Genomic DNA, 26,802 nt, shown 5'->3' with positions numbered 1-26,802 from the left:
AACTGGGAGAGAGTCAGGAAGGGGAATGAGGTTAAATAGCCATTGCAGAGTACTCTTGTGCCCATCAAACACAACAAAAGGTAGACCACTTTAGAAACTGGTGGTGAAGGGGATTACCTGACAGAGAAAAGTCAAAGGGGTGATAGGGGATTCATTAGTTAGGGGAACAGAACAAGAGGGGACTGATATCCAAGTGGTAAGGCATGCTAGTGATAGTGGGGGTGGAGCGGGTGATGTGGTTAAAATAAGCTGTAAGGGGAATGGGAGCCAGAACGACCAAACAGATAATGGAGAGGGTGAATTGAATTGAATTGACTTTATTAGATACATACTTCATAAACATGAGGAGTAGAAATCTTTATGTTATGTCTCCATCTAAATGTGCAATGTGTAATTTATGGTAATTTATAATAGATCGTTTGTACATAGGACAGTCAATATAACATCGAAATGCAATTGTATCAGCATGAATTAATCAGTCTGATGGCCTGGTGGAAGGTGATGTCCTGGAGCCTGTTGCTCCTTTTGCTGTGGTACCATTTCCTGGATGGTAGCAGCAGGAACAGTTTGTGGTTGTGGTGAATTTGTCCCTGATATCCTTTGGGCCCTTTTTATACACCTGTCTGTGTAAATGTACTGAATAGTGGAAAGTTCACCACTGTGGATGTGCTGGGCTGTCCGCAACACTCTCTGCATTTTCCTGCAATTAAGGGAAGTACAATTCCCATACCAGGCAGTGATGCAGCCAGTCAGGATGCTCTCAATTGTGTCCCTGTAGAAAGTACTCAGGATTTTGGTCCCCATCCCCAACTTTTTCAACTATCTGAGGTGACAGAGGTACTGCTGTGCTCTTTTCACAACACAGCCGGTATGTACAGACAATCTAAGGTGCTTTGTGATGTTTATGCCGAGGAACTTAAAGCTTAAATTCACCTTCTTAACCCCAGATCCATTGATGTCAATAGGGGTTATCCTGTCTCCATTCCTCCTGTCATCCACAATCAGCTCCTTTGTTTTTGTGACAATGATGGAGGGTTTGTTTCCTTGACACCAGTCAGATGTTCAGATCATAGATTCAGCAGTTAGATGGTTGAGCTTGGTGCGATGAATGTGCTGAGCTGTGTATATCACAATGTACGAAGTATCAGAGGAAAGCCAGATGAGCTCAGGACAGGGAATTGTGATATTGTAACCAATATTGGGACTTGGTTGCAGACAACAGTCTGAGGGATTTAGAGGAACAAATTTGTAGAGAGATTGCAGTCCATGCCAATAAACAAAAAGGTTGATTCAGTAAGTGATTTTAACTTTCCATATATTGACTGGGATTCCTAAACTGTAAAGGACTAGATGAGGTAGAGTTTGTCACATGTGCCCATAATCAATACGTAGAATTCCTGATTTAGAAGTGTGCAATAAGCTGTTAGGAAATGATCAGGGCTGGTGACAGAAATTAGTGATCATAATGCCATGAGATTCAAAGTAAATCTGGAAAAAGAGAGGTCTGGACCACGGGTTGAGATTCTAAATTGGAGAAAGGGCAATTTTGAAGGTATCAGAAAGGATCTGACAAGTGTGGTTTGGGACAGGTTGTCTCCTGGCAAAGGAGTACCTGTAAGTGGGAGGCCTTCAGATGTGAATTTTTGAGGATGCAGAGTTTGTATGTGCCTGCCAAAATGAAAGTTGAAAGGTAACTGGTCCAGGGAACCTTGCTTTTGAAGAGAAATTGAAGCCCCAGATATTTTGTTCCTCTAAATGCCTCAGACTGTTGGGTGCTACCGAGACCCATTAATGACTACAAATCATGATTCCACACACTGAGCTCATCTGAATTTTTTTGTTGTCTTCTTTTGGCTTCTCAAAGCTTCTGAATAGTTTTTGTTCTTTTGTTTGCCCTCTCTTTGACATTTACGTTGGCTTTGGCTTCTCATTTTAGCCACAGTGTGTCCTCCTGTCTTTCTAATTCTTCCACTTCTGTAGCATCACTCAGGTCCCGAATTGCTCCAGAAACTCCAGCCACTGCTGCTCAATTGTCACTCCTACCCTTTCCCTTCCAAACAAGTTTGGCCAGCCTCTTTGCCATAGAAATATGGAGAAGTTCAGTAAAGAAATAGGCTCTTTGTCCCATCTAGTAAATGCCAAAAAAGCATTTAAACTTGCAGTGCGATCTGGACCAGCTGGCAAAATGGTTTGAGAAATGGAAAAAGGAATTTAATGCAGACAAGTGTGAGTTCTTGCACTTTGGTCTGACCTACCAAGGGAGGTCTTTCACAGTGACTGGTCGGGCACGGAGGAGTGTTGTAGAAGAAAGGGACCTCTTGAAGAAGAAAGTCCTTAATTCACTGAAAGTGGTATCACAGTTAAATAGACACGGAAGGGAAGATTTTAGCCCAATGCCCTTCATGAACCAAAGTACTGACAACAATAGATGGATGTTATGTTGACTCCTAGAAGACATTGGTGAGGCCTAATTTGGAGTATTGTGTGCTGTTTTGGTCACCTACCTACAGGAAAGATGTAAAAGAAGTTCAGAGATTTCAGAGAAAATTCACAAGGATGTTGCCATGTCTGGAGGACTTGGGTTATAAGGAAAGATTAAACAAATCAGGACTTTATTCCTTGGAATGCAGAAGATTGAGGCGAGATTTGATTGTCATAGAGAGGCACAGATAGTGTTAATGCAAGCTGGCTTTTTCCATGAAGATTGGGTGGGATGACAACCAGAGGCTATGGGTTAAGGGTGAAAGGTGAAATGTTAAGGGGAACATGAGGGGAAACTTCTTCACACAGACGGTCATCCGGGTGTGGAATGAGCAGCCAGCTCAAGTGGTGCATGCAAGCTCGATTTCAACATTTCAGAGGTTCATGTAGGTACCTGCATGGTAGGGGTATGGGAGTGGGCAGATTAAATAGTTCAGCACAGACTAGATGGCCCAAAGGGCATGTTTCTGTGTTGTAATTTTCTACAAGAATGTGAAATATTACAAAAATTCACTCTGTCTTTTTAACAGCTGTGTGGACCAACTATTCACCTCAACAGGAATTTTTTATATGGCATTAAAACTGTGGCACTTTAAGTTAATAATACATAAAAAAAGTCCCAGATGCACATAAAGAAAGACTAATTGTGTGAGACTGTTTTTGTTACTGTGGGGCCAGATACCCATGTAGCTCAGCAGGAACAGGGAATAATACCAATGGAGAGAGTCCAACTCAGCCATGGTACAAATTGGAGATGGCAGAAATGCCCCATTCTTATAGAAACAGGAACAGCATCAGGGAGTTGATGGTCATTCCAGATACCAGCACTCTGCCCAGTCAGGAGATGATTTATCTGTCCAACTTGGGTTTAACCTCACTGTAACAGTGTGATACCAGATCAAACCTTGGCAACTCAAGTAATCTCATCTGAAATGTTGTCCTACACCCATTGATGGATTTTGTAAATCTTTTTACAGGTTAAAATCAAGAAGGAATTTGTCTCCAGGAAGTTCAAACACAGCACACCAGTTTGGTTGTCTCTGTCCTGATATTTAAGAAGTGGAGCAAGGGATTCAATCGACTATCCTTCCTGCTCAAACTGTGGGGAGGGATTCACTTGGTCATTTGACCAACTGGCAACCCATCATTTTACACAGGAGAAAGGCCGTTCACCTGCTCAGACAGTGGGAATGGATTCTCTCGGTTACCACAATTGAAGGTACATCAGCAAGTTCACACCGGGCAAGGCCATTCACCTGTTCTGTGTGTGAGAAAGGATTCAGTCAGTATTCCCACCTGTGGACACACCAGTCAGTTCACTCTGGGCAAAGCCTCGTGATCTGCTGAATATCTGGGAAAGGATTCACTCAGTCATCTGACCTAATGGCACACCAGCGTGTTCACACTGGGGAGAGGCCATTCAGATGCTCAGTCTGTGGGAAGAGATTCACTGATTCATCCGCCCTACAGAAGCATCAGCGAGTTCATACTGGAGAGAGGCCATTCACCAGCTCAGAGTGTGGGAAAGGATTCACTGACTCTTCCACCTTACAGAAACATCAGCAAATTCACACTGGGGAGAAGCTGTTCATCTGCTCAGAGTGTGGGAAGGGATTCACTCAGTCATCCAGCTTACTGATACATCAGCGAGTTTACACTGGGGAGAAGCCGTTCACCTGCTCAGTCTGTGGGAAGAGATTCACTCAGTCATCCCACCTACAGAGTCATCAGCGAGTTCACACTGGGGAGAGGCCATTAACCTGCTCAGAATGTGGGAAGGGATTCACTCAGTCATCCCACCTACTGGATCACCAGTCAGTTCACAGTGGGGAGAAGCTGTTCACCTGCTCAGAATGTGGGAGGAGATTCACTCATTCATCCAATCTACAGAGACATCAGCGAGTTCACACTGGTGAGAAGCCATTCAGCTGCTCAGAATGTGGGAAGAGATTCACTCAGTCATCCAATCTACAGAGTCATCATCGAGTTCACACTGGGGAGAGGCGGTTCACCTGCTCAGACTGTGGGAAGAGATTCACTCGGTCATCCATCCTACAGAATCATCAGCGAGTTCACACTGGGGAGAAGCTGTTCACCTGCTCAGAATGTGGGAAGAGATTCACTGATTCATCTGCCCAACAGAAGCATCAGCGAGTTCACACTGGGGAGAAGCCGTTCACCTGCTCAGTCTGTGGGAAAGGATTCACTCGGTCATCCCAACTACTGGAACACAAGTCAGTTTATTGTGGGGAGTGGCCATTGTTATGAATCCTTAGTTTCGTTTGATATTGACTGTCATTTTAAGAGAGATTAAGAAGGTGAATCAGTCTGACTTGCAGCGTGTTTACATTGCTTGCAGCTTGTTTAGTTTTAACTGAGGACACAGACACTCAGAATCAGATGGAGACAGATGAAAAATGGAAGGATTGAAACCAGGGAACTAGTGGCCAAACGTCACTGTTTAGAACGTTCCTTTGCCCACAAGAGTGGGTTAATTATCCATTCACCATACATCGAATGTGTGGTTGTCAACTCATTTAACCCATAGGAGTGGATCTGATTTGGGATATCCTGTGGAGACCACTTATGTCTTAACCCTTGCCTGGGTGTGATGTGGTCATTCATTTGAAGATGATACCCCTCATGCCAAGTCACTTTCGGTGATAATTCGTATGTAGATTTGTAAAGATGACGGATAAAATCTACAGCAACTGTTCTCTCATTTTAACACTGTGGAACCTGTAGAACAGACAGACTTTATTGATCATGAAGGAAAATGAGTTTTGTAACAGCTGCACCAACCAAGAATAGTGTAGAAATATAGCAATATAAAACCATCAATAATTAAATAATAGTAAGTTAATCTTTGCAAGTGGAAATAAGTCCACGACCAGCCTATTGGCTCAGGGTGTCTGACACTCCAAGGGAGGAGTTGTAAAGTTTGATGGCCACAGGCAGTGTTACATCTCGGTGGAATGAGTCTCTGGCTGAATGTACTCCTGTGCCGATCCAGTACATTAGGGAGTGGATGGGAGTCATTGTTCAAGATGGCATGCAACTTGTACAGCATCCTCTTTTCAGACACCACCGCCAGAGAGTCCAGTTCCACCCCCACAACATCACTGGCATTACAAAAGAGTTTGTTGATTCTGTTGGTGTCTGCTACCCTCAGCCTGCTGTCCCAGCACACAACATCAAACATGATAGCACTGGCCACCACAGACTCGTAGAACATCCTCACCGTCATCTGGCAGATGTCAAAGGACCTCCGTCTCCTCAGGAAATAGAGACGGCGCCGACCCTTCTTGTAAACAGCCTGAGTGTTCTTTGAGCAGTCCAGTTTATTGTCAATTCGTATCCCCAGGTATTTGTAACCTTCCACCATGTCCACACTGAACCCTTGGATGGAAACAGGGGTCACCAGTGCCTTAGCCCTCCTCAGGTCCACCACCAGCTCCTTGGTCTTTTTCACATTAAGCTGCAAATGATTCTGCTCGTACCATGTGACAAAGATTTCCACCATAGCTCTGTACTCAGCGTCATCTCCTTTGCTGTTATTGGAGTATAAAAGTATAAATTTACCAAAACTATGAAGTCAGTTTTGAAACTTGCTATTTGATTGAAACTGCTATTTGATATGGGTAGAAGAATAAAAACTTAAGAATGTAGAAGACAATAGTATGTTAATGAGAGGTAGCTAAAGAACTAAAGAAATGTAGATTAGAACATTGGTCAGTTCTGAGATTGCTATTTGCTATGCATGTACCCAATTTAGTAGCAGACTGAAATCCTAAGAATGTAGAAGACAATAGTATGTTAATGAGAGGTAGCCGAAGAACTAAAGAGATGTAGATTAGAACATAATTAAGTCACATAATCCTAGGACTATTATTTGCTATGCATGTATCCTAAAAATGTAGAAGACAATGGTGTGTTAATGAGAGGTAGCTAAGAGATGTAGATTAGAACATGATTAAGTCAATGGGTAGAAACAATAGGGACATGATGTACGTGAGGTACGTGTAATACGCAACTATAGATCGATTACATATGCTAATGCAACTGGACCAGGAGATTGCTATAAAATATGCTGTGTCCGAGGAACAGGGGGCAATCAGCGATTAGCTCAATGACTGTCTCAGCTTTGATTTGCAAATTAAAGTTTAACCCTTCTTGAAGAATCTTCTGCATCTCTTGGTCATTGGTGGGGCACGAGAAACCGCGGCAGGACGGGATAGAGACCCGTGGAAAGGAAACGGCAGATTGGGGACACTTCCCAGTCCTCTAGGGACCCCCACAAGGCTAACAGAATTAAGGGTGCACCCAAACAAAAGGTAAGTGCTTTTGGACTAAGAATCCTGTTGGCTTTGGGGAGGTCTTGGAGTCTCAGAAGTGTGGAAGAACTGCCGAATGGTCTCTCCGGTCCAAAGAATCTGGCAGAATTGGGGGTTAACAGAGGAGGGTCAGAGGATTGATCAATAACACTGCAGTGAGGGTAAGTACAAATAAGTTAATAAGTTAAGAAAAATTCCACGTGGTATTGGTAAATCCCTGTGGGTACCGCTTCGTATGAAACGAAGGGCTGAACGGGCAGGGAAAGGAAAATAGAATAGAATTAGAGTAGAAAATCCTCGTGGATACCGCCTTAAGAGATAAGGGTCTGCACAGGCGAGGTGTTGGTAAATTCCTGTGGGTACCGCTTCGTATGAAACGAAGGGCTGAACGGGCAGGGAAAGGAAAATAGACTAGGCATAGAATTACAGTAAGTTTAGTTAAGAAAAAGTCCATGTGGTGTTAGACTAGGAAGAAAAAGTCCACCTGGTGTTAGACTAGAGTAAATAATATTATCCAGTAAACAAACTGTGAATCTCTGAAATACCTTAAAAAGAGCGAATAACATGACAGGTAAAGGAACAGCAGTAGAGATTCTGAGCAAAAAATTCCCGTTAATTAAAAATGAGATCACAAAATCTTCAGGAAAATGGGAAAAAAGAACCAAAAACCTGGTCACAAAGTGGCCAAGAGAAGGAACGTTTGATGTAAGTTTGTGCGAAGAAATGGAGGGACTAATTAAAAATTACAAACCAAAAGATAAATCTAAGAAAAGAGGGCAAAAAAGAGAACGAGAAGTGGAAGTGCTAAAACTTTTCAGAACGGAAGGGGAAAGGCTGAGGAGGCTGAGGATTGATTACAAGCGAGGAAAACACTATAAGGTGCTGGAGAAACAGCCTGTTAGAGAGAGAGAAGGGTACAGTGAGAAGCTGGCTTCGGCTCCGTACCCGGATGCGAAAGAAACAGAAAAACCCCCTCCCTATAATGAGGAAGGAACCCCTAAGCAGTGCCCCCTACTGACGGGAACAGTAAACATGCAGGGAGAAATACAGTTTTGGGATAATGAGGAGGAAAAAAAAACAATACGAGAAGGAAAAAGCGGCGATATGGAAGGAGATACTGGCAGAAAGGATAAAGATAGAACAGGTACAGAGAGAAATGGAAGAAGGGATTGAACAGATGAAATACTTGAGAGAGGAAAAGGAGTATGAGGAGTATCAGTTATAGAAGAGAAATAAACAGACTAGAAAAGAAAGTGACTCATCGGAGGAGCAAGAGTTAAGTGGAAAGAGAGAGGATACGAGAATATGTGGGGAAAAGGTAGGAGGCAGAAACCAAGAAGAGAAGAAGGAGGCAGTAGGGGAGCGACTTGCGGAAGTAGAGAGAGAGCTAAATAAGATACTGAAAGGGGATTACCAGGAGAGATGCGAAAAATACTCTAGGAGCCAACCAAGTATTGAATCAAGACAGAAAGGGAGGACTCCACAGGAAGAGCAAGACCCCGGAGACAATTGTGTGGGAGGCAGTAAAGACATACCCTGAGGCAGTTGGGGAGTCAGGTGAGGAGGAGAGCCGGGGCAGGTGGGAAGAAGGAGGAAGAATGATGCCGTTGTTAGTTAAAGGATCAGGACAAGTGCAGTATATCCCCTGGGGATCCCATGACCTAGAAGGGCTGAAAAACACTCTGCCCAATTTACATGAAGGAGCAGGGAAATGGATTAGAGCCTTCGAAGAAGAAACAGCGGGACGATTACTGGCTATGGGAGATTTGAAGGCACTGTTGATAAGGTTGATGGGAACCTCCAAATTTAACGAACTAATGGAAATGGTTGGCATAGTAAACTCGAACGTCCCGAGAACTGATGGAGACGGGTTTGACAGAGTGAGGCAGAGGGTATGGCAGGCCCTCAGAAAGCTTTATCCACCTAAAGTGGACCACAAAGCCTTAAAAGGGGACACTTTTAAGTCTCCACTGGGAGACACTGAAAACCCAGCAGCCTACGTAGAAAACCAGTTGAAAAGGTGGTGACTGGAGACTGAGCAAGAGGTGGAGAATAGCTTATTTATGACCTTACTGTTCCGACATAGCATTTTGGATGCAATGCCTCCACAAGTAAAATCAAAATTGCAGGAAGTTGTTGGGCTGACGTCAAAGACCCTACAAGAATTTAGAGACCACGTAGTCCATGCGGTTGAGAAATACCGGAAAGACAAATGAAGGTTGGCTGAGCAGCAGGAAGAGGTGCAAAGAAAGTTAATACAAATGCAGCTCGAAGAACTCAAAAAGAAGGAAAAAGAGAAAAACAAAAAGATGCTGCCAGCAACCACCAGTTCGAGTACAGCCATCGAACTGGACAACACACTGTTATATGGAGGGACCGATCATACTGTAAGACAAGGGCTGGAAAACCCCATGCCAATAAATGTCTTTCAGGGAACTTTCCCACAAATGCCCTATCAGGAACAGACTAAATTCAAACAGCCCAGACAGGACTGGAAGTCCCAAGGAGGGGGACAGAGGAGCTATGGGCAAAGGGGACCAGTGAGGAAACAGTGGGAAAGAGAGGTAGAGAGATTGTGCTGGGAATGTAATCAGCCAGGCACATGAGAAGAGATTGTCCGTTTATACTATGGCCTGTCACACACCAGCAGGAACCGATAAGAAGGGAACTAAAGTTTAGCCAAGGACCAGCCCCCACAGGCCCAAGCGGACCTGTGGACCCCTATGCGAGGTATTAGGGTGCCCCGAGAACTTGAGTGGGAAGGGACATTACCCAATGATAACAAGGGAGGCAGATGAGGAACCATTGTTCAGGTTTTGTTAGAAGGGCAACTGACACCAATGATGATAGATACTGGAGCCACGTACACTTGCGTACAGCCACAGTATGCCCTTCACCTTCCCATGTCAGGAAAGTTTATTAAGATGGTAGGGTACTCGGGGAAAACACAGTTGACACAGTGGCCGGCTCCAGTGCGGTTGAGAATGGGAAATAAAGAAATTGTTTTGCCGGTGATAGTATTTCAAGGAACTCCGATTAATTTGTTAGGCAGAGATACCTTATTGAAACTGGAATTAAAATTAGAATGCACCAGAACTGGGCTGAGTGTGGAAAGAGCAGGGGCTCAATTGATAGTGCAAGAAGACAAGAAGGCTAATGTCTTTTGGATAGGAGACATCGCAGATCAGATTCAGGAAACCTGGGAAAAATGGAAAAAGGGCGTGCAGGCTATATTACCCAGGGCTGTAATGCCCAAATCTGAGCTACGTTGTACAGTGATTTTTGACGAGACTCAGAACAGGGAGTTAGAGGAGAGATGGCACCTGGAGGTATGTACCCAACAGCACCTGGAAGGGGGGTGGGGGGGGGGCTGTGATAATTGGAAAGCAAGGGGCAGCTTTACAAGTTAAGTGGAACACCTTTTTAGAAAAATGGTACAGGATACCGGAGGCTGCGCCCCACGTAACGTTATTGGTAAATAAGGGATATCAGTCTAAAGACTTAGGACCTTTAGTTAAGAGTGCTGAAACCGTAACAGTGTGGATGAAAATCACGCCAGAGGTGTGGAGATCAGAAGACAACAATTGTATTAAAATAATGGTAAGTGTAGTTATGGTAGGGACAGTGAGAGAGGTCGAAATAACTCCCCAACCACACATGCCCTTGCTGGGAAAGGAAAGAGGCCAGCAGAAAGATAAAAGGTTAGATGAGTTGCCGTCTATTCTGTGGTCACAGCATGACAGGGACGTAGGGAAAATAAAAACAGCTAGTCCGGTGGAAATAAGGCTGAAAAAAGGAGCAATTCCACCCAGGAGACCACAATACCCACTAAGACCAGAAGCAGAAGAGGGAATAGCATCGACAGTGCAGGGGTTGCTTGAAATAGGAGTGCTTAAAAGAACAAACAGTCCATGCAATACCCCGTTGTTGCTGGTCTTAAAAGCAGATAAATCTAAGTGGAGATTGGTGCATGATTTGCGAGCGGTAAACAATGTGGTAGAGGACTGGCCAGCGGTAGTCCCCAACCCACACACGCTTTTGACTAATGATCCACCAGAAGCAAGTTACTTTTCAGTGATTGATTTGTGTTCGGCTTTCTTCAGCATTCCTCTAGCCGATCAGTGTCAGTATCTGTTTGCATTTACTTACAGGGGTGCTCAGTATACCTATATCAGAATGCCGCAAGGATTTAAACATTCACCACACATTTTTAATCAGGTATTGAAGGCAGACCTAGAGGGCATACCATTGGAAAGTACATTGTTACAGTATGTGGATGACCTGTTGATTTGCTCCCACAGCGAGGAACAGTGTAAGCAGGACACTATAACTGTTAGAGAAATTAGCGCGCGGAGGACATAAAGTATCCAAAAAGAAACTGCAATTTTGCACGCAGCAAGTGGAATACTTAGGCAGGGAAATATCCAAGGGAGTGAAGGCGATAGCACCAGATCAGATTGAGGCAATAACTAAGGCCCCAAATCCCCAGACTGTAGGGCAGATGATGACGTTTTTGGGAATGGCAGGGTACAGCTCAGATTGGATAGGAGAATATGCTGAGATTGTGGCACCTTTGAGAAAGATAATGAAAGAAGCAGGACATACAAATTTGAAGAACGGCTTACAGTGGAATGGAGAGGCGGAGATAGCTTTCAATACTGTTAAGCAGGAATTGCTGTCAGCACCAGCATTAGCTTTGCCTGACTACGAGAAGGTTTTTCATTTGTATGTATCCAACCAACAGGAGGGTTATGTCACAGCGGTTCTAACACAAGAGACAGGCACAGGAAAAGAAAAGCAGCCGATAGCATACTACAGAACGAGACTAGATGAGGTGGCTCAGGGGTATCCACCCTGTTATCAGGGATTGGCGGCCCTGTACTATGCATATGGAAAGGCATCATCTCTAACCCTGAGCTATCCTGTGACTCTGTACACACACCAGAAAGTAGCAGAATTGCTGGAAAGAGGGAAATTTGTGCTGACGCCAGCCAGGATAGCAGCGTATCAGATGCTATTGACATTTCCATACATAACTATACAGAGATGCACTACCAGTAATATAGCTGATTTTGTCCCTTTGGGCTATGAAGGAGAACCCCATGATTGTGTAGGGAAGATGATGACATTTGCCAAACTGAGAGCAGATTTACGGTCAGAACCACTAGAGGATGCAGATAAAAAGGTTCTGTTCGTAGATGGCTCTTGTTATAGGGATTATTAGGATGGAGTCCTGTCCCCAAACGTGTTCCGCCCAACTAGCGGAAGTGAAATCTCTGACAGCTGCGTGTAAAATGATGGAAGGTGAGAAAGTAGACATCTATACTGATTCGGCATATTCTCATGGAGTATGCCATTTGTTCGGGGCAGTGTGGAAGCAAAGATGTTTTAAAAAGGTAATGGAGATCCCATACAACATTGTCACCAAATTCTAGACTTAATAAAAGCCATAATGAAACCTAAAGCATTGGCTATAGTAAAATACCAGGCACATAAAAAGGGAAATGATGTAATAACAAAGGGAAATCAAGCTGCGGACGAGGCAGCCAGAAAAGCGTCTGGGTGTACATCAGCTGTCGTTGCCCCCCAGGTAAGCCTAACTCCAGAACCTGAGGTAGAGGACCTAATTGAAATACAATGTAAGGCAACTTTGGCAGAACAGACAATGTGGAGAAAAAGGGGGGCCAAGCAGAACCAGGAAGGCTTGTGGAGCACGGAAGACGGTTTGTTGGTAGCACCCACCCCTCTACTGACGATTCTGATTTCCGAAGCGCATGGGATGGACCATTGTGCAAGGGGGGAAGTGATAAAGAAAATAAAGAAGGATGGTTTTTGGTCACCTTATTTACAGGCTTCAGTGGACTTTGTCTTGTCACAGTGCGAGGTATGCGCACAGAGTAATGTTCGGAAGGGAATTACAACCCCAATAGGTCACATTCCTGTACCTGAAGGACCATTTAAACATCTAGTGATCGATTACGTAGACATTATAAAGACAGTGAGAGGGAAAAGATACATGCTGGTAGTAATTGATCGATTTAGCAGATGGGTGGAGGTAGTACCTTCAAGAGATCAAGGGGCAAAGACAGTGGTAAAATTTCTGACAAATGAAGTGATCCCTAGGTTTGGAATACATACAGAAGTTAGCTCATACAATGGTTCGGCTTTTATCCAGAAAGTGGTCAAACTGGTACTAAAGGCGCTGAGGATAAAGCAAAGATTTGGATGTGTATACCACCCTCAGTCGCAGGGCATGGTAGAGAGAATTAATGGAACCCTGAAAACCAAACTAAACAAAATTTGTGCAGACACTAAACTTAATTGGGCTGATGCTTTACCGTTAGCATTGATGAGTTACCACATGCAAACTAATCGAATGACATGCCTGACACCGCATGAGATGCTCACTGGGAAGCTATCATACCTGTGATAGGGGTAAGCAAAAATGTTGAATGGATAAACTATATATACTACAATCAACAGAGATTCATCAACTACACCGATGATGCACTGGAGGCATTAGGGCAACAGCTAGATTGAACTAGCAGGGTGGCGTGGCAAAACAGACAGGTACTGGATTGGCTTTTGGCAGAAAAAGGGGGTGTGTGTGTAATGTTTGTAGAACAATGCTGCACTTTCATACCGAACAATACTAGCCCAGAAGGGTCTTTCACCAGAGCAATGAATAAATTAAAGAATCTGCGAACGGAGGTCAAACAGAATGCAGGGTTCGGACATCAGTTCTTTGATTGGTTGGAAAGTAGACTCGGAGGATGCGGAGCATGGCTGACTAAAATAGCAATAACTGTTAGTATTGTTGAGCTGTGCGTTTGTGCTGATAGATAGATAGATAGATAGATAGATAGATAGATAGATAGATAGATAGATAGATACTTTATTCATCCCCATGGGGAAATTCAACTTTTTTTTCCAATGTCCTATACACTTGTTGTAGCAAAACTAATTACATACAATACTTAACTCAGTAAAAAAATATGATATGCATCTAAATCACTATCTCAAAAAGCATTAATAATAGCTTTTAAAAAGTTCTTAAGTCCTGGCGGTAGAATTGTAAAGCCTAATGGCATTGGGGAGTATTGACCTCTTCATCCTGTCTGAGGAGCATTGCATCGATAGTAACCTGTCGCTGAAACTGCTTCTCTGTCTCTGGATGGTGCTATGTAGAGGATGTTCAGAGTTATCCATAATTGACCGTAGCCTACTCAGCGCCCTTCGCTCAGCTACCGATGTTAAACACTCCAGTACTTTGCCCACGACAGAGCCCGCCTTCTTTACCAGCTTATTAAGACGTGAGGCGTCCCTCTTCTTAATGCTTCCTCCCCAACACGCCACCACAAAGAAGAGGGCTGTTTTCTTCCTTGTCTCAAATCTGTTGTAGTGTGTGCTGCAACCAAACAATTTCCAATGTTCGTGGCAATTACTGAAGCAAGCTTAGTGGAGAAAGAAACACCGAAAATGTATCGTTACAGCCTACAACACCTGCAGGATGAACAGGAGCAAAACGGCAGTGTGGGAGTAGATTGTAAGGGCTTCTGAGTCTTTTTCCCTGTCTCAGATACAGAGGGACAGGTTTTTGTCTCAGCGGCCCAGGGTAACAGGGAGAGAATACTTTGAGGTCTTGGCGCAGAAAATTATAGTTTAACCCGAGATTTGGGAATAAGTGCTTGAGTTTATTGGGGCTTTTTTGCGCGGACTCATGGTCTTCTTTCTCTGTGGGGGGATATATTGGAGTAAAAAAGAATAAATTTTGTGGTGTAACCAAAACTATGAAGTCAGTTTTGAAACTTGCTATTTGATATGCATGTACTGAATTTAGTAGGAGAATGAAATCTTAAGAATGTAGAAGACAATTGTGTGTTAATGAGAGGTAGCTAAAGAGATGTAGATTAGAACACTGGTCAGTTCTGAGTTTGCTATTTGCTATGCATGTATCCTAAAAATGTAGAAGACAATGGTGTGTTAATGAGAGGTAGCTAAGAGATGTAGATTAGAACATGATTAAGTCAATTGATAGAAACAATGGTAGCGAGATGTACGTGAGGTACGTGTAATACGCAACTATAGACCGATTACGTATGCTAATACAACTGGATCAGGAGATTGCTATAAAAAATGCTTTGTCCGAGGATCGGGGGGCAATCAGCGATTAGCTCAATGACTGTCCCAGCTTTGATTTGCAAATTAAAGTTTAGCCCTTCTTGAAGAATCTTCTGCGTCTCTTGGTCATTTGTGGGGCACGAGAAACCACGGCAAAATCAGATGAAATTCTTTACCGCTCGTAATTGGTGAATCATTGGAATCCGATAGCAGTGAATCTGGGGTTAACAGTAACTCAACCTTACCCTTGGTGGGTAGTAGAGGGCGATTAAGTTGAGGGTGCCCGATTGTGAATCATAATGTTTATGTCATTCCGTTCTCTTTCTCCAGTGAATTTAGTGGCGATTTGATCCTGTCCCGGGGAAAGTGCGGCCTCTACTTCTGCACCACGCGGTACCTGGTGGCCATGGCAGCGGGGGATCTACTGCTCATTATCACTGAGGCAACACGAGCGAATCTGCAGATGCTGGAAATAAATAAAAACTCAAAATGTTGGCAGAACTCAGCAGGCCAGACTGCATCTATGGGAGTAAGCATCCTGATGAAGGGTTTCGGCCCGAAACGTCGTCACTACCTCCTCCCATAGATGCTGTCTGGCCTGCTGAGTTCTGCCAGCATTTTGTGTTTTTAATTATCACTGAGGTCGTTTTGTATCAACTCAATTATCATTATTTTCCCGTTTGTTTCCTGAACGTCACCTTTGTGTGCACTGTTCTCCGTGTCCTGCCCCGCATTGCCGTGAACTGTTCCGTCTGGTTCACCGTCACTTTCACCTTCGATCGGTTCGTTGCCATTTGCTGTTAGAAACCGAAAACAAAGTACTGCACGGGGAGAAAGGCGGCCATGGTTCTAGCGCCAGCTAGCGGTCTGTTCCGTCTGAAAAACGGCCCACTCTACTTCACTTACAGAGAGATCATTAACAATGTACCATGGTTCTGTTATCCGAAGCCAAGTTACTTCACTGAACCGGCGTGGGTGGCGTATGACTGGTTTGACATCGTTTTAACTCCGTTCCTCCCATTCGGCGTAATTCTGCTGCTCAACAGTCAGGCACATTTTAGTAGCCAGTCGGGTCCGTAGGGGGCTGAGGGGTCAGAGCAAGGGGGGAAACAGCAGTGACCCGGAGATGGAGAGCCGGAAGAGGTCTGTGGATTTGCTCTTCACCCTATCAGGTAGCTTCATCCTCCTGTGGCTGACGAATGTTACAGAATGTATGTACTATCACATCACGGGGATAGGGACACAGGGGAATGACTCGGAAATTATTTTCGCCGGTGCCGGATATTTGTTAAGCGTCCATCCAAAGTACCCGGTGGGGATGACCCAACGTCATTGATCCGTGTGGAGGGGGTGGGGTGACCGGACATCTATTGTTGCCGATGGAAGTTACCCCTCCATCCATTGAACCCGTAATGGCCACTATGTAGCGGGGTGCTACGCCACGTAGTCGATAAACTGCAGCCACAGAATAAATTTATTTCCTAAAACACAGTCTTGCTTTAAAGCCTGTCTCCCCCACTCGATACTTCGAGAGGCACGTAACTGAAACTCCTTGAGGCTATCTACCTTTGTCTCTGGCTCTGGCTAATTGTCAGCCGGTTCGAGTGTGCTAGTAATTGGGTCGCCACAACTACATCATAATTCCATGTATGTATCCAAGCTCTCAGTTCATCACCTTTGTTCCTGATGCTTCTTGCATTGAAGTACACACACTTTAGCCTTTCTACCTTACTATCTTTATACCCTTTATTCTGCTTATCTTTCCTCAAAGCCTCTCTATATGTTAGATCTGGCTTTACTCGATGCACTTCTTTCACTGCTCTATCGCTCCGGGTCCCGTCCTCTTACAAGTTAGTTTAGAGATGCTTAATTTTTCTGTAAGAATGCAGCATTATTTGAAGATATGTAAACTGCATCAATTGTCAGTTGTGAGAAGAAGTGACCAAGCTCCAGATTACCTTGACAGAAATAGATATTCGCAGTGGCGACAAAGGGGTGCACTCTGGTTTATTTTAGGCTGGAGAGGGGTGTGGAGTTTTGAAACCAATGACTTTCAGCCCCACTATTGTTAATTTAGCACATCAGGAGTGGTGAATCACACACCACTGATCATACCTTTTCTGACCGTCCCACTGTCTGGACTCGTCCCATTTATCAGCATTCGGCAGTTTCAATGCTCATCCACTGCGTTAATGCTGTGAAGGGACCTGCCTCTACGACCACCTTGGGCAGAATGATCCAGAGTTTAACTACATTTGAGTGAAAAATCTCTTCTATGCACTACTTGATCTTTCATCGATCCCGTTATTGTTACTATTATAAAGACTTGTTGAGTATATGCCCGCAGGACAATAAATCTCGGTATGTCATGTAAGTACTCTAATAATAAAATTTACTTTGACTATTGCTACTTGTCATGTAGATCAATATTTTGCTTGAGAATGTACAGGGTACAGTTAGCAAGTTTGCAGCAAGTGAGATCGAACACTTTTTTTAAAGGCAGTAAGTATAAACATTCCCATTTGTTTCTCTTTCTGCATTCGGCCTCCCTTCCCCTTACTACCTTCCCTCTCCTCCCTCATTGTACTCATTGGTTAAGTTTGAAAGGTCATAGAGTTTAGGGGAATTTGAAGGGGAACTCTTCACTCAGGGGTTGGTGGGGTGTGGAATGACCTGCCCACGGTAGTGCTAGATGCCGGTCTGATTTAGGCACTAAAGAGCCGAGGCAGCAGAAACCAAATAAAAGTTCAGACGCGAGGAAATCTGCAGAGGCTGGAAATTCAAACAACACACACAAAATGCTGGTGGAACGCAGCAGGCCAGGCAGCATCTATAGGGAGAAACACTGTCGACGTTTCGGGCCGAGACCCTTCGTCAGGACTAACTGAAAGGAAAGATACTGAGATTTGAAAGTAGTGGGGGGAGGGGGAAATACGAAATGATAGGAGAAGACCGGAGGGGGCGGGATGAAGCTGAGAGCCGGAAAGGTGATTGGCAAAAGTGATACAGAGCTGGAGAAGGGAAAGGATCATGGGACGGGAGGCCGAGGGAGAAAGAAAGAAAGAAAGGGGGAGGGGAGCACCAGAGGGAGTTGGAGAACAGGCAGAGTGATAGGCAGAGAGAGAGACAAAAAAAAACACAAACAACTAAATGTGTCAGGGATGTGGTAAGAAGTGGTGGAGGGGCATTTACGGAAGTTAGACTAGATGGGCCGAAGGGCCTATTTCAGTGCCGGTGTGCTCTGTGCGCCTAATAATATTCTGATTTCCTGCCAGCAGCCCTACACCCCTCCTGCTGCGCTCCACCCTCCCGATTCCCATCCTCCTTTGACCCCGACAGATGTACAAAGACTCAAGAGGTATTGCAGATGCTGGAAATCTAGAGCGATGCACATAATGGTATGTGCATCTCTACACACAGCAGACGTTTCGGGCCGAAATCCTTCATCGGGACTGGACACGCAGCGGGAGAGACTGGAGATGAAGCTTTATAAACTCGCATTCCTCTCAAAATTGACAACTCCGTACGGTGTGAAGGTCTCTGACACTCTAGATACATATATGTGGCTATGACGTTTGCATAGCACTGTATACTTGGGGTAAATAGAGAACTGATTTGTCTTCATGCTTGGCTGTAGGCTGTAGGTGCGGAATAGACAGCGTTAGCCTTAAGGAAGATCAATGTATAGAATCCCAAAAAATGATCGAAGTATTAAATTAATACATCTCTTCTACAGTTACTCCTGAGACGGACATAGTTTGTTAGTTCCCCGGAGAAAACTGCGCTGTCTGCGGCATATCAACGTTAGAATGGATGAAGTGCTGGAGTTCTTCATGAATGCGCCCAGATCCTCACCATCCTTATCCCAGGATATTATGAGAAAGAAGAGTGCAGGATGTTGCGACCTTGGCGCCTGCCTTATCAAGAAGCAATGACTTGAAATGTCAGGAGACAGCTAATGTTGTACCTTTATATGGGAAACTTAGACCAGACAGGGACTGAGTGCCAGCTGAGATTTACAACGGTGGAGAGTCAGTTATGGATGGGATTCAGATGGGCAGAATTTACCTGCAGAGGCAAGTAGTGTCGCCGTTAGGGCGTCAGTTTGACCGAGTGGGCAAAGAAGGGGCAGGAGGAATGGAACGTATGGAGGTGTGGGGTATGCACTTTGGAACGATCGATTAAAGTTCAGAGAAGTTTCCACTGAGAAGAAAATTCGGAAATAAGAGATGTATGTGGACTTAAGAGTCTTTGACTGGATTCCTTGAAGGCTAACTTGTGAGTTAATTCGACAGTAACGAAGGCAAATGCAATGCTTGCATTCATTTCAAGGGGAGTCGAATTTGATGCCACAGAAATGGTGCAGCGTACGCCATTGGATGTAGTGACGCAAAAGCTTGAAATGTTCTTGATTGGTGTGGGGGGTTAACGGCTTTCGGGATAAAGAAGGATATTGTGGTCGTGGAGCAGAACAAAGGACAAAGAAAGGCTGAGGAGCTCGGTGGAATGAAGAGCCCAGTTCTGTTCGTGTATGTTGTTGGTTTGATAGTCACCTCAACCCAAATGACCACTTCAATTAACCGCCAGGCCTCCGCCTGAAGTTTACTGATGTGCCTGTGAACGCTTCTACAGTTGGTGTTCGTCAAATTTCTATGTTAACCTCCGATAAAATACCCAGTGATATGAGGAATACAGGCAGCTACTTCACAATGTCGGGAAGCTACCTTGAGAAATAGACTGTCCGCTGCGGGTGCTGAAGGATCTGTTCCTGAGCTGTTTCTCTCTCGGGCTCTAAACAAGTTTATCCTCGCCTCTGCCACGTTCTCTGACGACTGCCCGTTCGGTGGTAATATGATGGAAAACAGTGAGACCGCCTCTGAGAAGAAGTTAGATATTCTGTTTATTAATTATTTGAATAATTGATGCGAGCGGATATTTCGCTGCGCTGATGAACTGCTCTCTGAACTTGGACTGAGTTACCCCATAAATAAACGTGTTTGTGCAGCAACTTAATATCATCAGCATGTCTCCGGTGTGTTGAGATATGTATTCCGAATCGTTGTAATTATTTGGATCCAGTCCGGCAATGGTGTAATAAAGGAATTCGGCAACATACACCGACCACAGGATGATGAAGCTTCCGGAGATGGTGAGAAGTAAGATCACAGACCTCCTCCTGCTCTCCATCTCCGGGTCACTTCGGTTCTCCGCCTTGCTCTGGCCCCTCAGCCCCTTACGGACGCGACTAGTCACTAAAATGTGTCTGACTGTCAGAGCGTTGAGCAGTAGTATTAACACGAACGGGAGTAATGGCGTTAGAGCGGCAGAAAACCAGTCATATCCCACCCACCCAGGATCCGTATAGTAGCCCGGCTTTATAATACAGTCCCAGGGTGTATTGTCAATCACTTTCACCTGATGATATATGAAGAAGATGGGCACATTTTTAACACAGAACAGAACTCCAGTTGTGGTCAGAACCACAGCCGCAGTTTTCCCGGTGCAATACGTTGCTTTCCGCTTCTGACAACAGATGGCGACAAACCGATCAAACGTGAAAGTGACGGTGAACCAGACAGAACAGTCTGTTGATGCCCCTCCCAGGGCGGAGATCGCACTGCACACCGGGGTGATGTCCAGGAAAGTTCCGGGGAAGTAATAATAACTGACCCGCCACAATATGAGTTCAAAGATGATGGTTAGTAGATCCGCCGTTGCCATGGCCACCAGGTAGCGAGTGGTGCAGGTGGAGATGCCGCATTTGCCCCGGGACAGTATCATGATTGCCACTAAATTCACTGGGGGAGCAGCAAAAACAAAAAAGTTAATAGCTGTTTCCTCGCTCTCTATGTCACAGGGCAGAAATAAGTGGGTAACTGAGAACAATAAAACTTTGCAGGTAACTCATTTCTGGAGGATTCAGAGTCGTAGAGCGGGAGGCCCGAATGCCTCAGACGAGTGCATTCTGTTCGATAGGGTCCGATATTCGGTTCAGGGAGAGGAGTAGTGTTTGACAGTGTTTAATAGCTGATCACCGAGGGCGGTTTGGAGAAATCAATATGAATCTCCCACCATCGCGGTTTCGAATGAGGTCCAAAGCCTGGACGCCTCAGCAACTTTGTTACGATGGAGATCGCTGTGTACTCGTCACCTATGTTATGTCAGTCTCCCCATACCGCGAGGCCGCGCTCCCTCCCTCCTCTGCCAATTCACAAATATCAAAGCGAAGGTATTTCACCCGTTCGCATGACTTCGTCTTATTTCCCTCGGGATCAATAAAGTTTGTCTGTCTGTCTGTTTGTCCCCTCCTCGACTCTGGATGGTCAAGCGTCCACAGGGGCCCAGCATGGCTTTTCTCTTCTAAAGTCTCCAACTACTCTCGGCCACTGTTTCCTGTACGCAATGCAAGGCACACAACCAGAAAACTTCAATTTTCACTTTGAAAGATTTTGCCGACCCTCTGAGTGTTCAGCTATTTTGCACATTCGTGCTTAAGCCATCTAACTTCCAAAGGAAAGACAATATAGACACTACAAAATATTTGCCACTTTTGGGGGTTACTCCGAATTACTGCAGCATTATTCTAAATGCTTCGACGCGTATGGTTCCAGAGCGGAGTATCGCATATCCTTAACCCGACTGACCTCTAAAGGAAACCCTCTTCACTTCATGAATAATAAGGCGTGGAGAAAAACAAATCAGGTTGACTAAAATGCAGACAGACACTTATTCTAATGTTAGAACCTCCTCACGATGATACGGAGTCAAACTCACAAGTGATTTCTCCCGTTCTCCCCTGAATCACACCGGTGATCCGCTTCCCGCATCCCCTTCAACTCTCAGCAAATCCTTAGAATACAGCGCAATACGCTCCAATTTGAACTTAAAGCGAGTTTCGCTTTTAATACGGATAACAGCAAGTCGGCCGTAAAGGTGCCGATTGCGCAGGACTGTCGGAGTTAACTTCGACAGCGGCTTTACGCTGATAAATGAAACTTCCCTTCCATGATTCCATCTCCCAGATCTTCCACTCTGCGTCCATTGCAACGGCCAGTTGGATTTTATCCGCGGGCACAGATTAAATTGCAAGGGAATTTCTGAACGAACACAGAGTTTCTTCGCAATGTCTGCACCGCACTCACTGATACACCGGCCTCACAACTCGGTCACTAACCGAAGGAGTTCAAAGAGCGCGCACACAGAACTGCAAACATTTGTTCACCTATGTTCTTACCAGGAACACCAATAACGGCAAAGATCATGTAATATATCTTTCTCACACGGTAAAACGTTTCAAGCATGCTGTGTGAGATTCAGTCTGTCTTCCAGCTGCCCGCGATCTCGCCCAAGAAACTCTGAGCTGATGAATCTCCACGGTCATTCATTTATACTCGCCCCAGCACAGTGAATATTCAATTCTATACAAGGCTGACGTGTCTTCCAACAGCTGGGGAATAAATAACGATGATGCCATTCAATTAAAATCCCAGTTGTGATGAGGTATGGATAGGTTGACACGAAATTGCAACATCTCAAAGATGAAGAAATGACGATTGGAGAAGTCAGTGAGTGTTGTTGTGAGACACTCTCAGGCTCATCCCTCGGTTTCATGATTGTTATTGTTGATCTTGTCCATTCCGAGGATCCATGGACTTTGTCACCATAGACCAATGTTATACTCTCAATGGGCTGCTCTGTTTCACTCTGGGAATTGTCTCGGTTATAGATCTTGCAATAGAAATATAAAATAAAGAACAAGATATTTGTACGTTCCTGGACATAGTGAAGAACCTTAAACTAATATCATATCCAGGCTCACGGAGTTATTGAATGCATGTAAACGTTTAGTCAAATTCACTGCAACACGCACAAAATGCTGGAGGAACTCAACAGGTTAGGCAGCATCTTTGGAAATTATTAATCTGTCGACCTTTCTGCCCAAGACCTTTCTTCAAATTAATTAACACTTCGTCGCACCTCACCTCCATCAACAGAAGTGAGATTTCCCAGTGGCAAACCATTTTCTTTCCGATCCCCGTTCACGGTCCGATATGTCGACCCGTGGCTTCCTCTCGTGCCACAATGAGGCTACTCTCAAGCCGGATGTGCTACACCTCAAATTCCGTCCAGGTAGCCTGCAATCTCATGGCAAGAACATCGATTTCCGTTGAGTTCCGGTGTTTTCCCCTCCTTCCTTTCCCCACTTCGGCCTCACCCATCCCCTTCTAGCTTGTCCTTCCCTCCCCCCAAGAGGTTCTTATTCTGCCATCTTCCTCCTTCCTTTCTACCCCCTGATGAAGAGTCTTGGCCCGAAACGTCGTCTGTTTGTTCATTTCCATATAGATGCTGCCTGACCTGCAGAGATACCCTCAGCGTTTTATATGTGAATACAATTGATATACATGCAGTCTTTCGTGTAGTAAACCAGCGGCCACCAAAGCTCGACCGGTATGAAGCAAAGTAATTCAACCGCCGTACACATGACCCTCGAATTGGTGTATATGTTTAAACCGACATAGCACCTGCATTCATTACATTTGTAACCATAATTGTTTGGCAGATGCGCTAAATTGCTAGCGTTGTTGATAGTGTTGTAGACAATGGCATTTGCCTATTTGACACTTCCATTGTAAACACAACACAACATTGTTTATTCTGTTTTTTATGTTCCTGATATGCCGCCTCGATTTACTTATGTATTGAATGGTCTGAACAGAATGGCTCATGAGAAGAGTCCTTCACTCTCTCTAGATACCCGTTCCAATAAATATCCAATGGGTCGTCGGTTGTGGGATTAAATTTGTCATTTTGTCAGCTAGTCAGCGATGGGCAGACAGGGGTCAATATTGATGTACGAGTTTACCTTCCATGGGTGAGTATGGCTGGGAAATTCACAAAGAGTGACGGGGCTCTCGGGAGTGCTGATGTGGACACGAAGAAAGAAATGGAAGTCCAAACATCAATAAAGGTATGGAAGCAGATTTACAATGGGGCATCCAATACGTTCTGAACAGATGCCGTCACGGATGGGAAAAGTCATGATGCAATAATATATAATAGTGGTCTGATTTTCTGCTCCCCGTGAGTGATGGACGTGATTGCTGTGGAGCCGCTGCACAAGTGTTTCACCAGGAAATTGTCGAACATGGAACATTTCCGATAACAGCCGAGAATCTGTCATTCTCTCCTTGAAGCGGAGGACCAGGGGGTGTTACACACAGAAGCTAAACCAATATTAACGACATACAGTGGCTTGCAAACGTCTGGGGCACCACTGGTCAAAATTTATGTTACTGTGAATATTTAAGTGAAGAGAAGTTGAAATGATCTCCAGAAGTCATAAAGTTAAAGATGAAACTTTTTTTTTCAACATTTTAAGCAAGTTTAGTATATTATTTTTGTTTTGTACAATTTTAGAGTGAAAAATAGGAAAGGAGCACCATTCAAAAGTTTGGGCACCGCAAGAGATTTGAGCGCTGAGATAACTTTGACCAAGGTCTCAGACCTTAATTAGCTTGTTAGGGCTATGCCCTGCCGACCGACCCTACTGCACTTTCAGGGTTCACAATGATGTCTCCACTACATTGGAAAATAAAACACAACCTGTATTTGCTCGGACTGCGAGCATGGTTGATCCTGAGCTCATCACAATTTAATGCTTAATCCACTGGTATTCGGAATTCTTTCCTCTGTCTGGGGCCTTCTCCACTGCCATCGTAGGCATAACACAAATGAGGAGAACGGCATCTCATCTTCCAACTAGACACGTCACAACGATAGGGAATACACTGCTGTTTTTCTCTTATTCCGGCTGAATTATCTTTCGTTGTTACTCTGATGATGCCCATGACCCCTTCCTGCCCCGGTACCATATAATCTTAAATAATGGCAAGTATTTCTCATAAAGTTCCATGGTCTAATTGATCTTTCACCGCCATGTCATCTCCATGTTGAAAATTGGCACACTTGCACCCTTGACTCAATCCCGTGGGTTAGGGTTAACGGGGTTTCACTTTCTACACACTCTGCTACTTTGGGCTAAAAATAACGAGGATAGCGGAACCAGGACATAGAACTGGGAACCAGGAGCCTGGGCTTGGTCTCCGAGCCAGAGACTGAACAAGGACCCAGAACCTGGGTCTTGACTCGGGCTCGGACTACAGAACCAGGCGAGGACAAGACGAGGCTATACAGGACGAGGAGAGGCAACAGGACTGGACGTGAGACTCATGAACAGGACGAGGGAACCCCAGCACAGGACGAGGGAACCCCAGCACCGGGCTGGGCAAGGTACTCCTGGGCTGGGCGAGGCACATGGACAAGACGAGAATACAAAGCTGTGGCTTGGACAGGACAAGGATCTTGGACGTGACTGGGACTGGACGAGACTCCGAAGCCTTGACTTGGTCGAGGGAGAGACAGGAACGCAGAGCCTGGGCCGAGGGAGAGACAGGAACGCAGAGCCTGGGTCGAGGGAGAGACAGGAACGCAGAGCCTGGGTCGAGCGCGAGACAGGAACGCAGAGCCTGGGTCGGGGGAGAGACAGGAACGCAGAGCCTGGGTCGGGGGAGAGACAGGAACGCAGAGCCTGGGTCGGGGGAGAGACAGGAACGCAGAGCCTGGGTCGAGCGCGAGACAGGAACGCAGAGCCTTGATCAGGGAAGAGCAGGAACGCAGAACACTGAGCCGAAGGAGAGACAGGAACGTGGAACACCGAGCCGGGACCCCTCCTTGGGTACACATTAGGGCCGGGACACATTACACAGAACACAGAAAACAACGAAACAGGTCCCAACGCTAGGTAGCGGCGAAATGGCCGGACCTACCTAGCGGAGGCGTGGACTTAATGAGACAGTTCCAAACAGGGCGGGGCTCCAGACACAGGCAAGGCGAGGCAAAGTTCCAGGCAGAGGCAAGGCTAAGCGTGGAAAGGCTCCAGGCAGAGGCAATAGACAATAGACAATAGGTGCGGGCCATTCGACCCTTCTAGCCAGCACCACCATTCACTGTGATCATGGCTGATCATACTCAATCAGTACCCCGTTCCTGCCCTCTCCCCATGTCCCTTGACCCCGCTATCTATAAGAGCTCTATCTAACTCTCTCTTGAATGTATCCAGAGACTTGGCCTCCATTGCCTTCTGGGGCAGAGCATTCCACATATCCACCACTCTCTGGGTGAAAATGTTTTTCCACCTCTCAGTTCAAAATGGCCTACCCCTTATTCTTAAACTGTGGCCTCTAGTTCTGGATTCACCCATCAGCGGGAACATGCTTCCTGCCTCCAGCGTGTCCAATCCCTTAATAATCATATTATTAAGGCAAGACAAGGCGAGGCGAAGCAAGGCTCCAGGCACAGTTTGCAGGGCAGGGCTTCAAGCATAGGGAAGGAAGGGAACAGTCCAGCCTCAGGGTAACGGCAATGATCGCCTGACTTACCCAACGGAGGCCAGGACCGGGTGGGACAGATCCCACCGTAGGGTAACGGCAAGGACGGCCTGACTTACCCCACGGAGGCGAGGACAGGATACTGACGACAGAAACCCCACAGAGAAAAGGACAGGATACTGACAAGAAGAAACATCCACCAGCCTCGAACCCAGGGCCACTTAAATTCCCGGCTACAAGACGAGAATCAGGTGCCTATGATTAAGCCCAAATGAGACAAGGGACAGCCGGAAGATGCGGAGTCTGGAGTCCACGGACCGGGCTGTGAGCCGGAACGCGAATTTCACGGACCGGACCATGACAGTTACAAAGTAGTGGGGCAGCTTTTTTTGAGGTAATCTGAATTCGTTTACCAGAATTTGATCAGGATTGGTCGTTGTCTCCCTATCCAGATACTTCTGACATACTGTGAGGCTGCA

The 26,802-nt window shown here is 45.4% G+C and overlaps 1 protein-coding gene across 3 annotated transcripts in view; it reads left to right on the top strand.

Moving 5' to 3' along the window:
- The window catches only part of LOC140722119 (uncharacterized), a 1,111,870-nt gene that overhangs the window by 104,510 nt on the left and 980,558 nt on the right, over positions 1-26,802 (top strand). The window contains exon 3 of one of the 3 annotated variants that reach the window (XR_012097537.1): positions 15,267-15,390. The exons of the other annotated variants lie outside the window; for them this stretch is intronic. The gene's annotated coding sequence lies outside the window, so the exon portion shown is untranslated. Of the gene's footprint in view, positions 1-15,266; positions 15,391-26,802 lie in introns of those variants that run through there. 3 annotated transcript variants of the gene reach the window in all.

This window comes from Hemitrygon akajei, unplaced genomic scaffold, assembly GCF_048418815.1.
Source record: "Hemitrygon akajei unplaced genomic scaffold, sHemAka1.3 Scf000069, whole genome shotgun sequence".
In the NCBI taxonomy this organism is placed as follows: domain Eukaryota; kingdom Metazoa; phylum Chordata; class Chondrichthyes; order Myliobatiformes; family Dasyatidae; genus Hemitrygon; species Hemitrygon akajei.
Note: the sequence above shows the minus strand (reverse complement) of the source record. Positions and strands in the feature narration are given on the sequence as shown.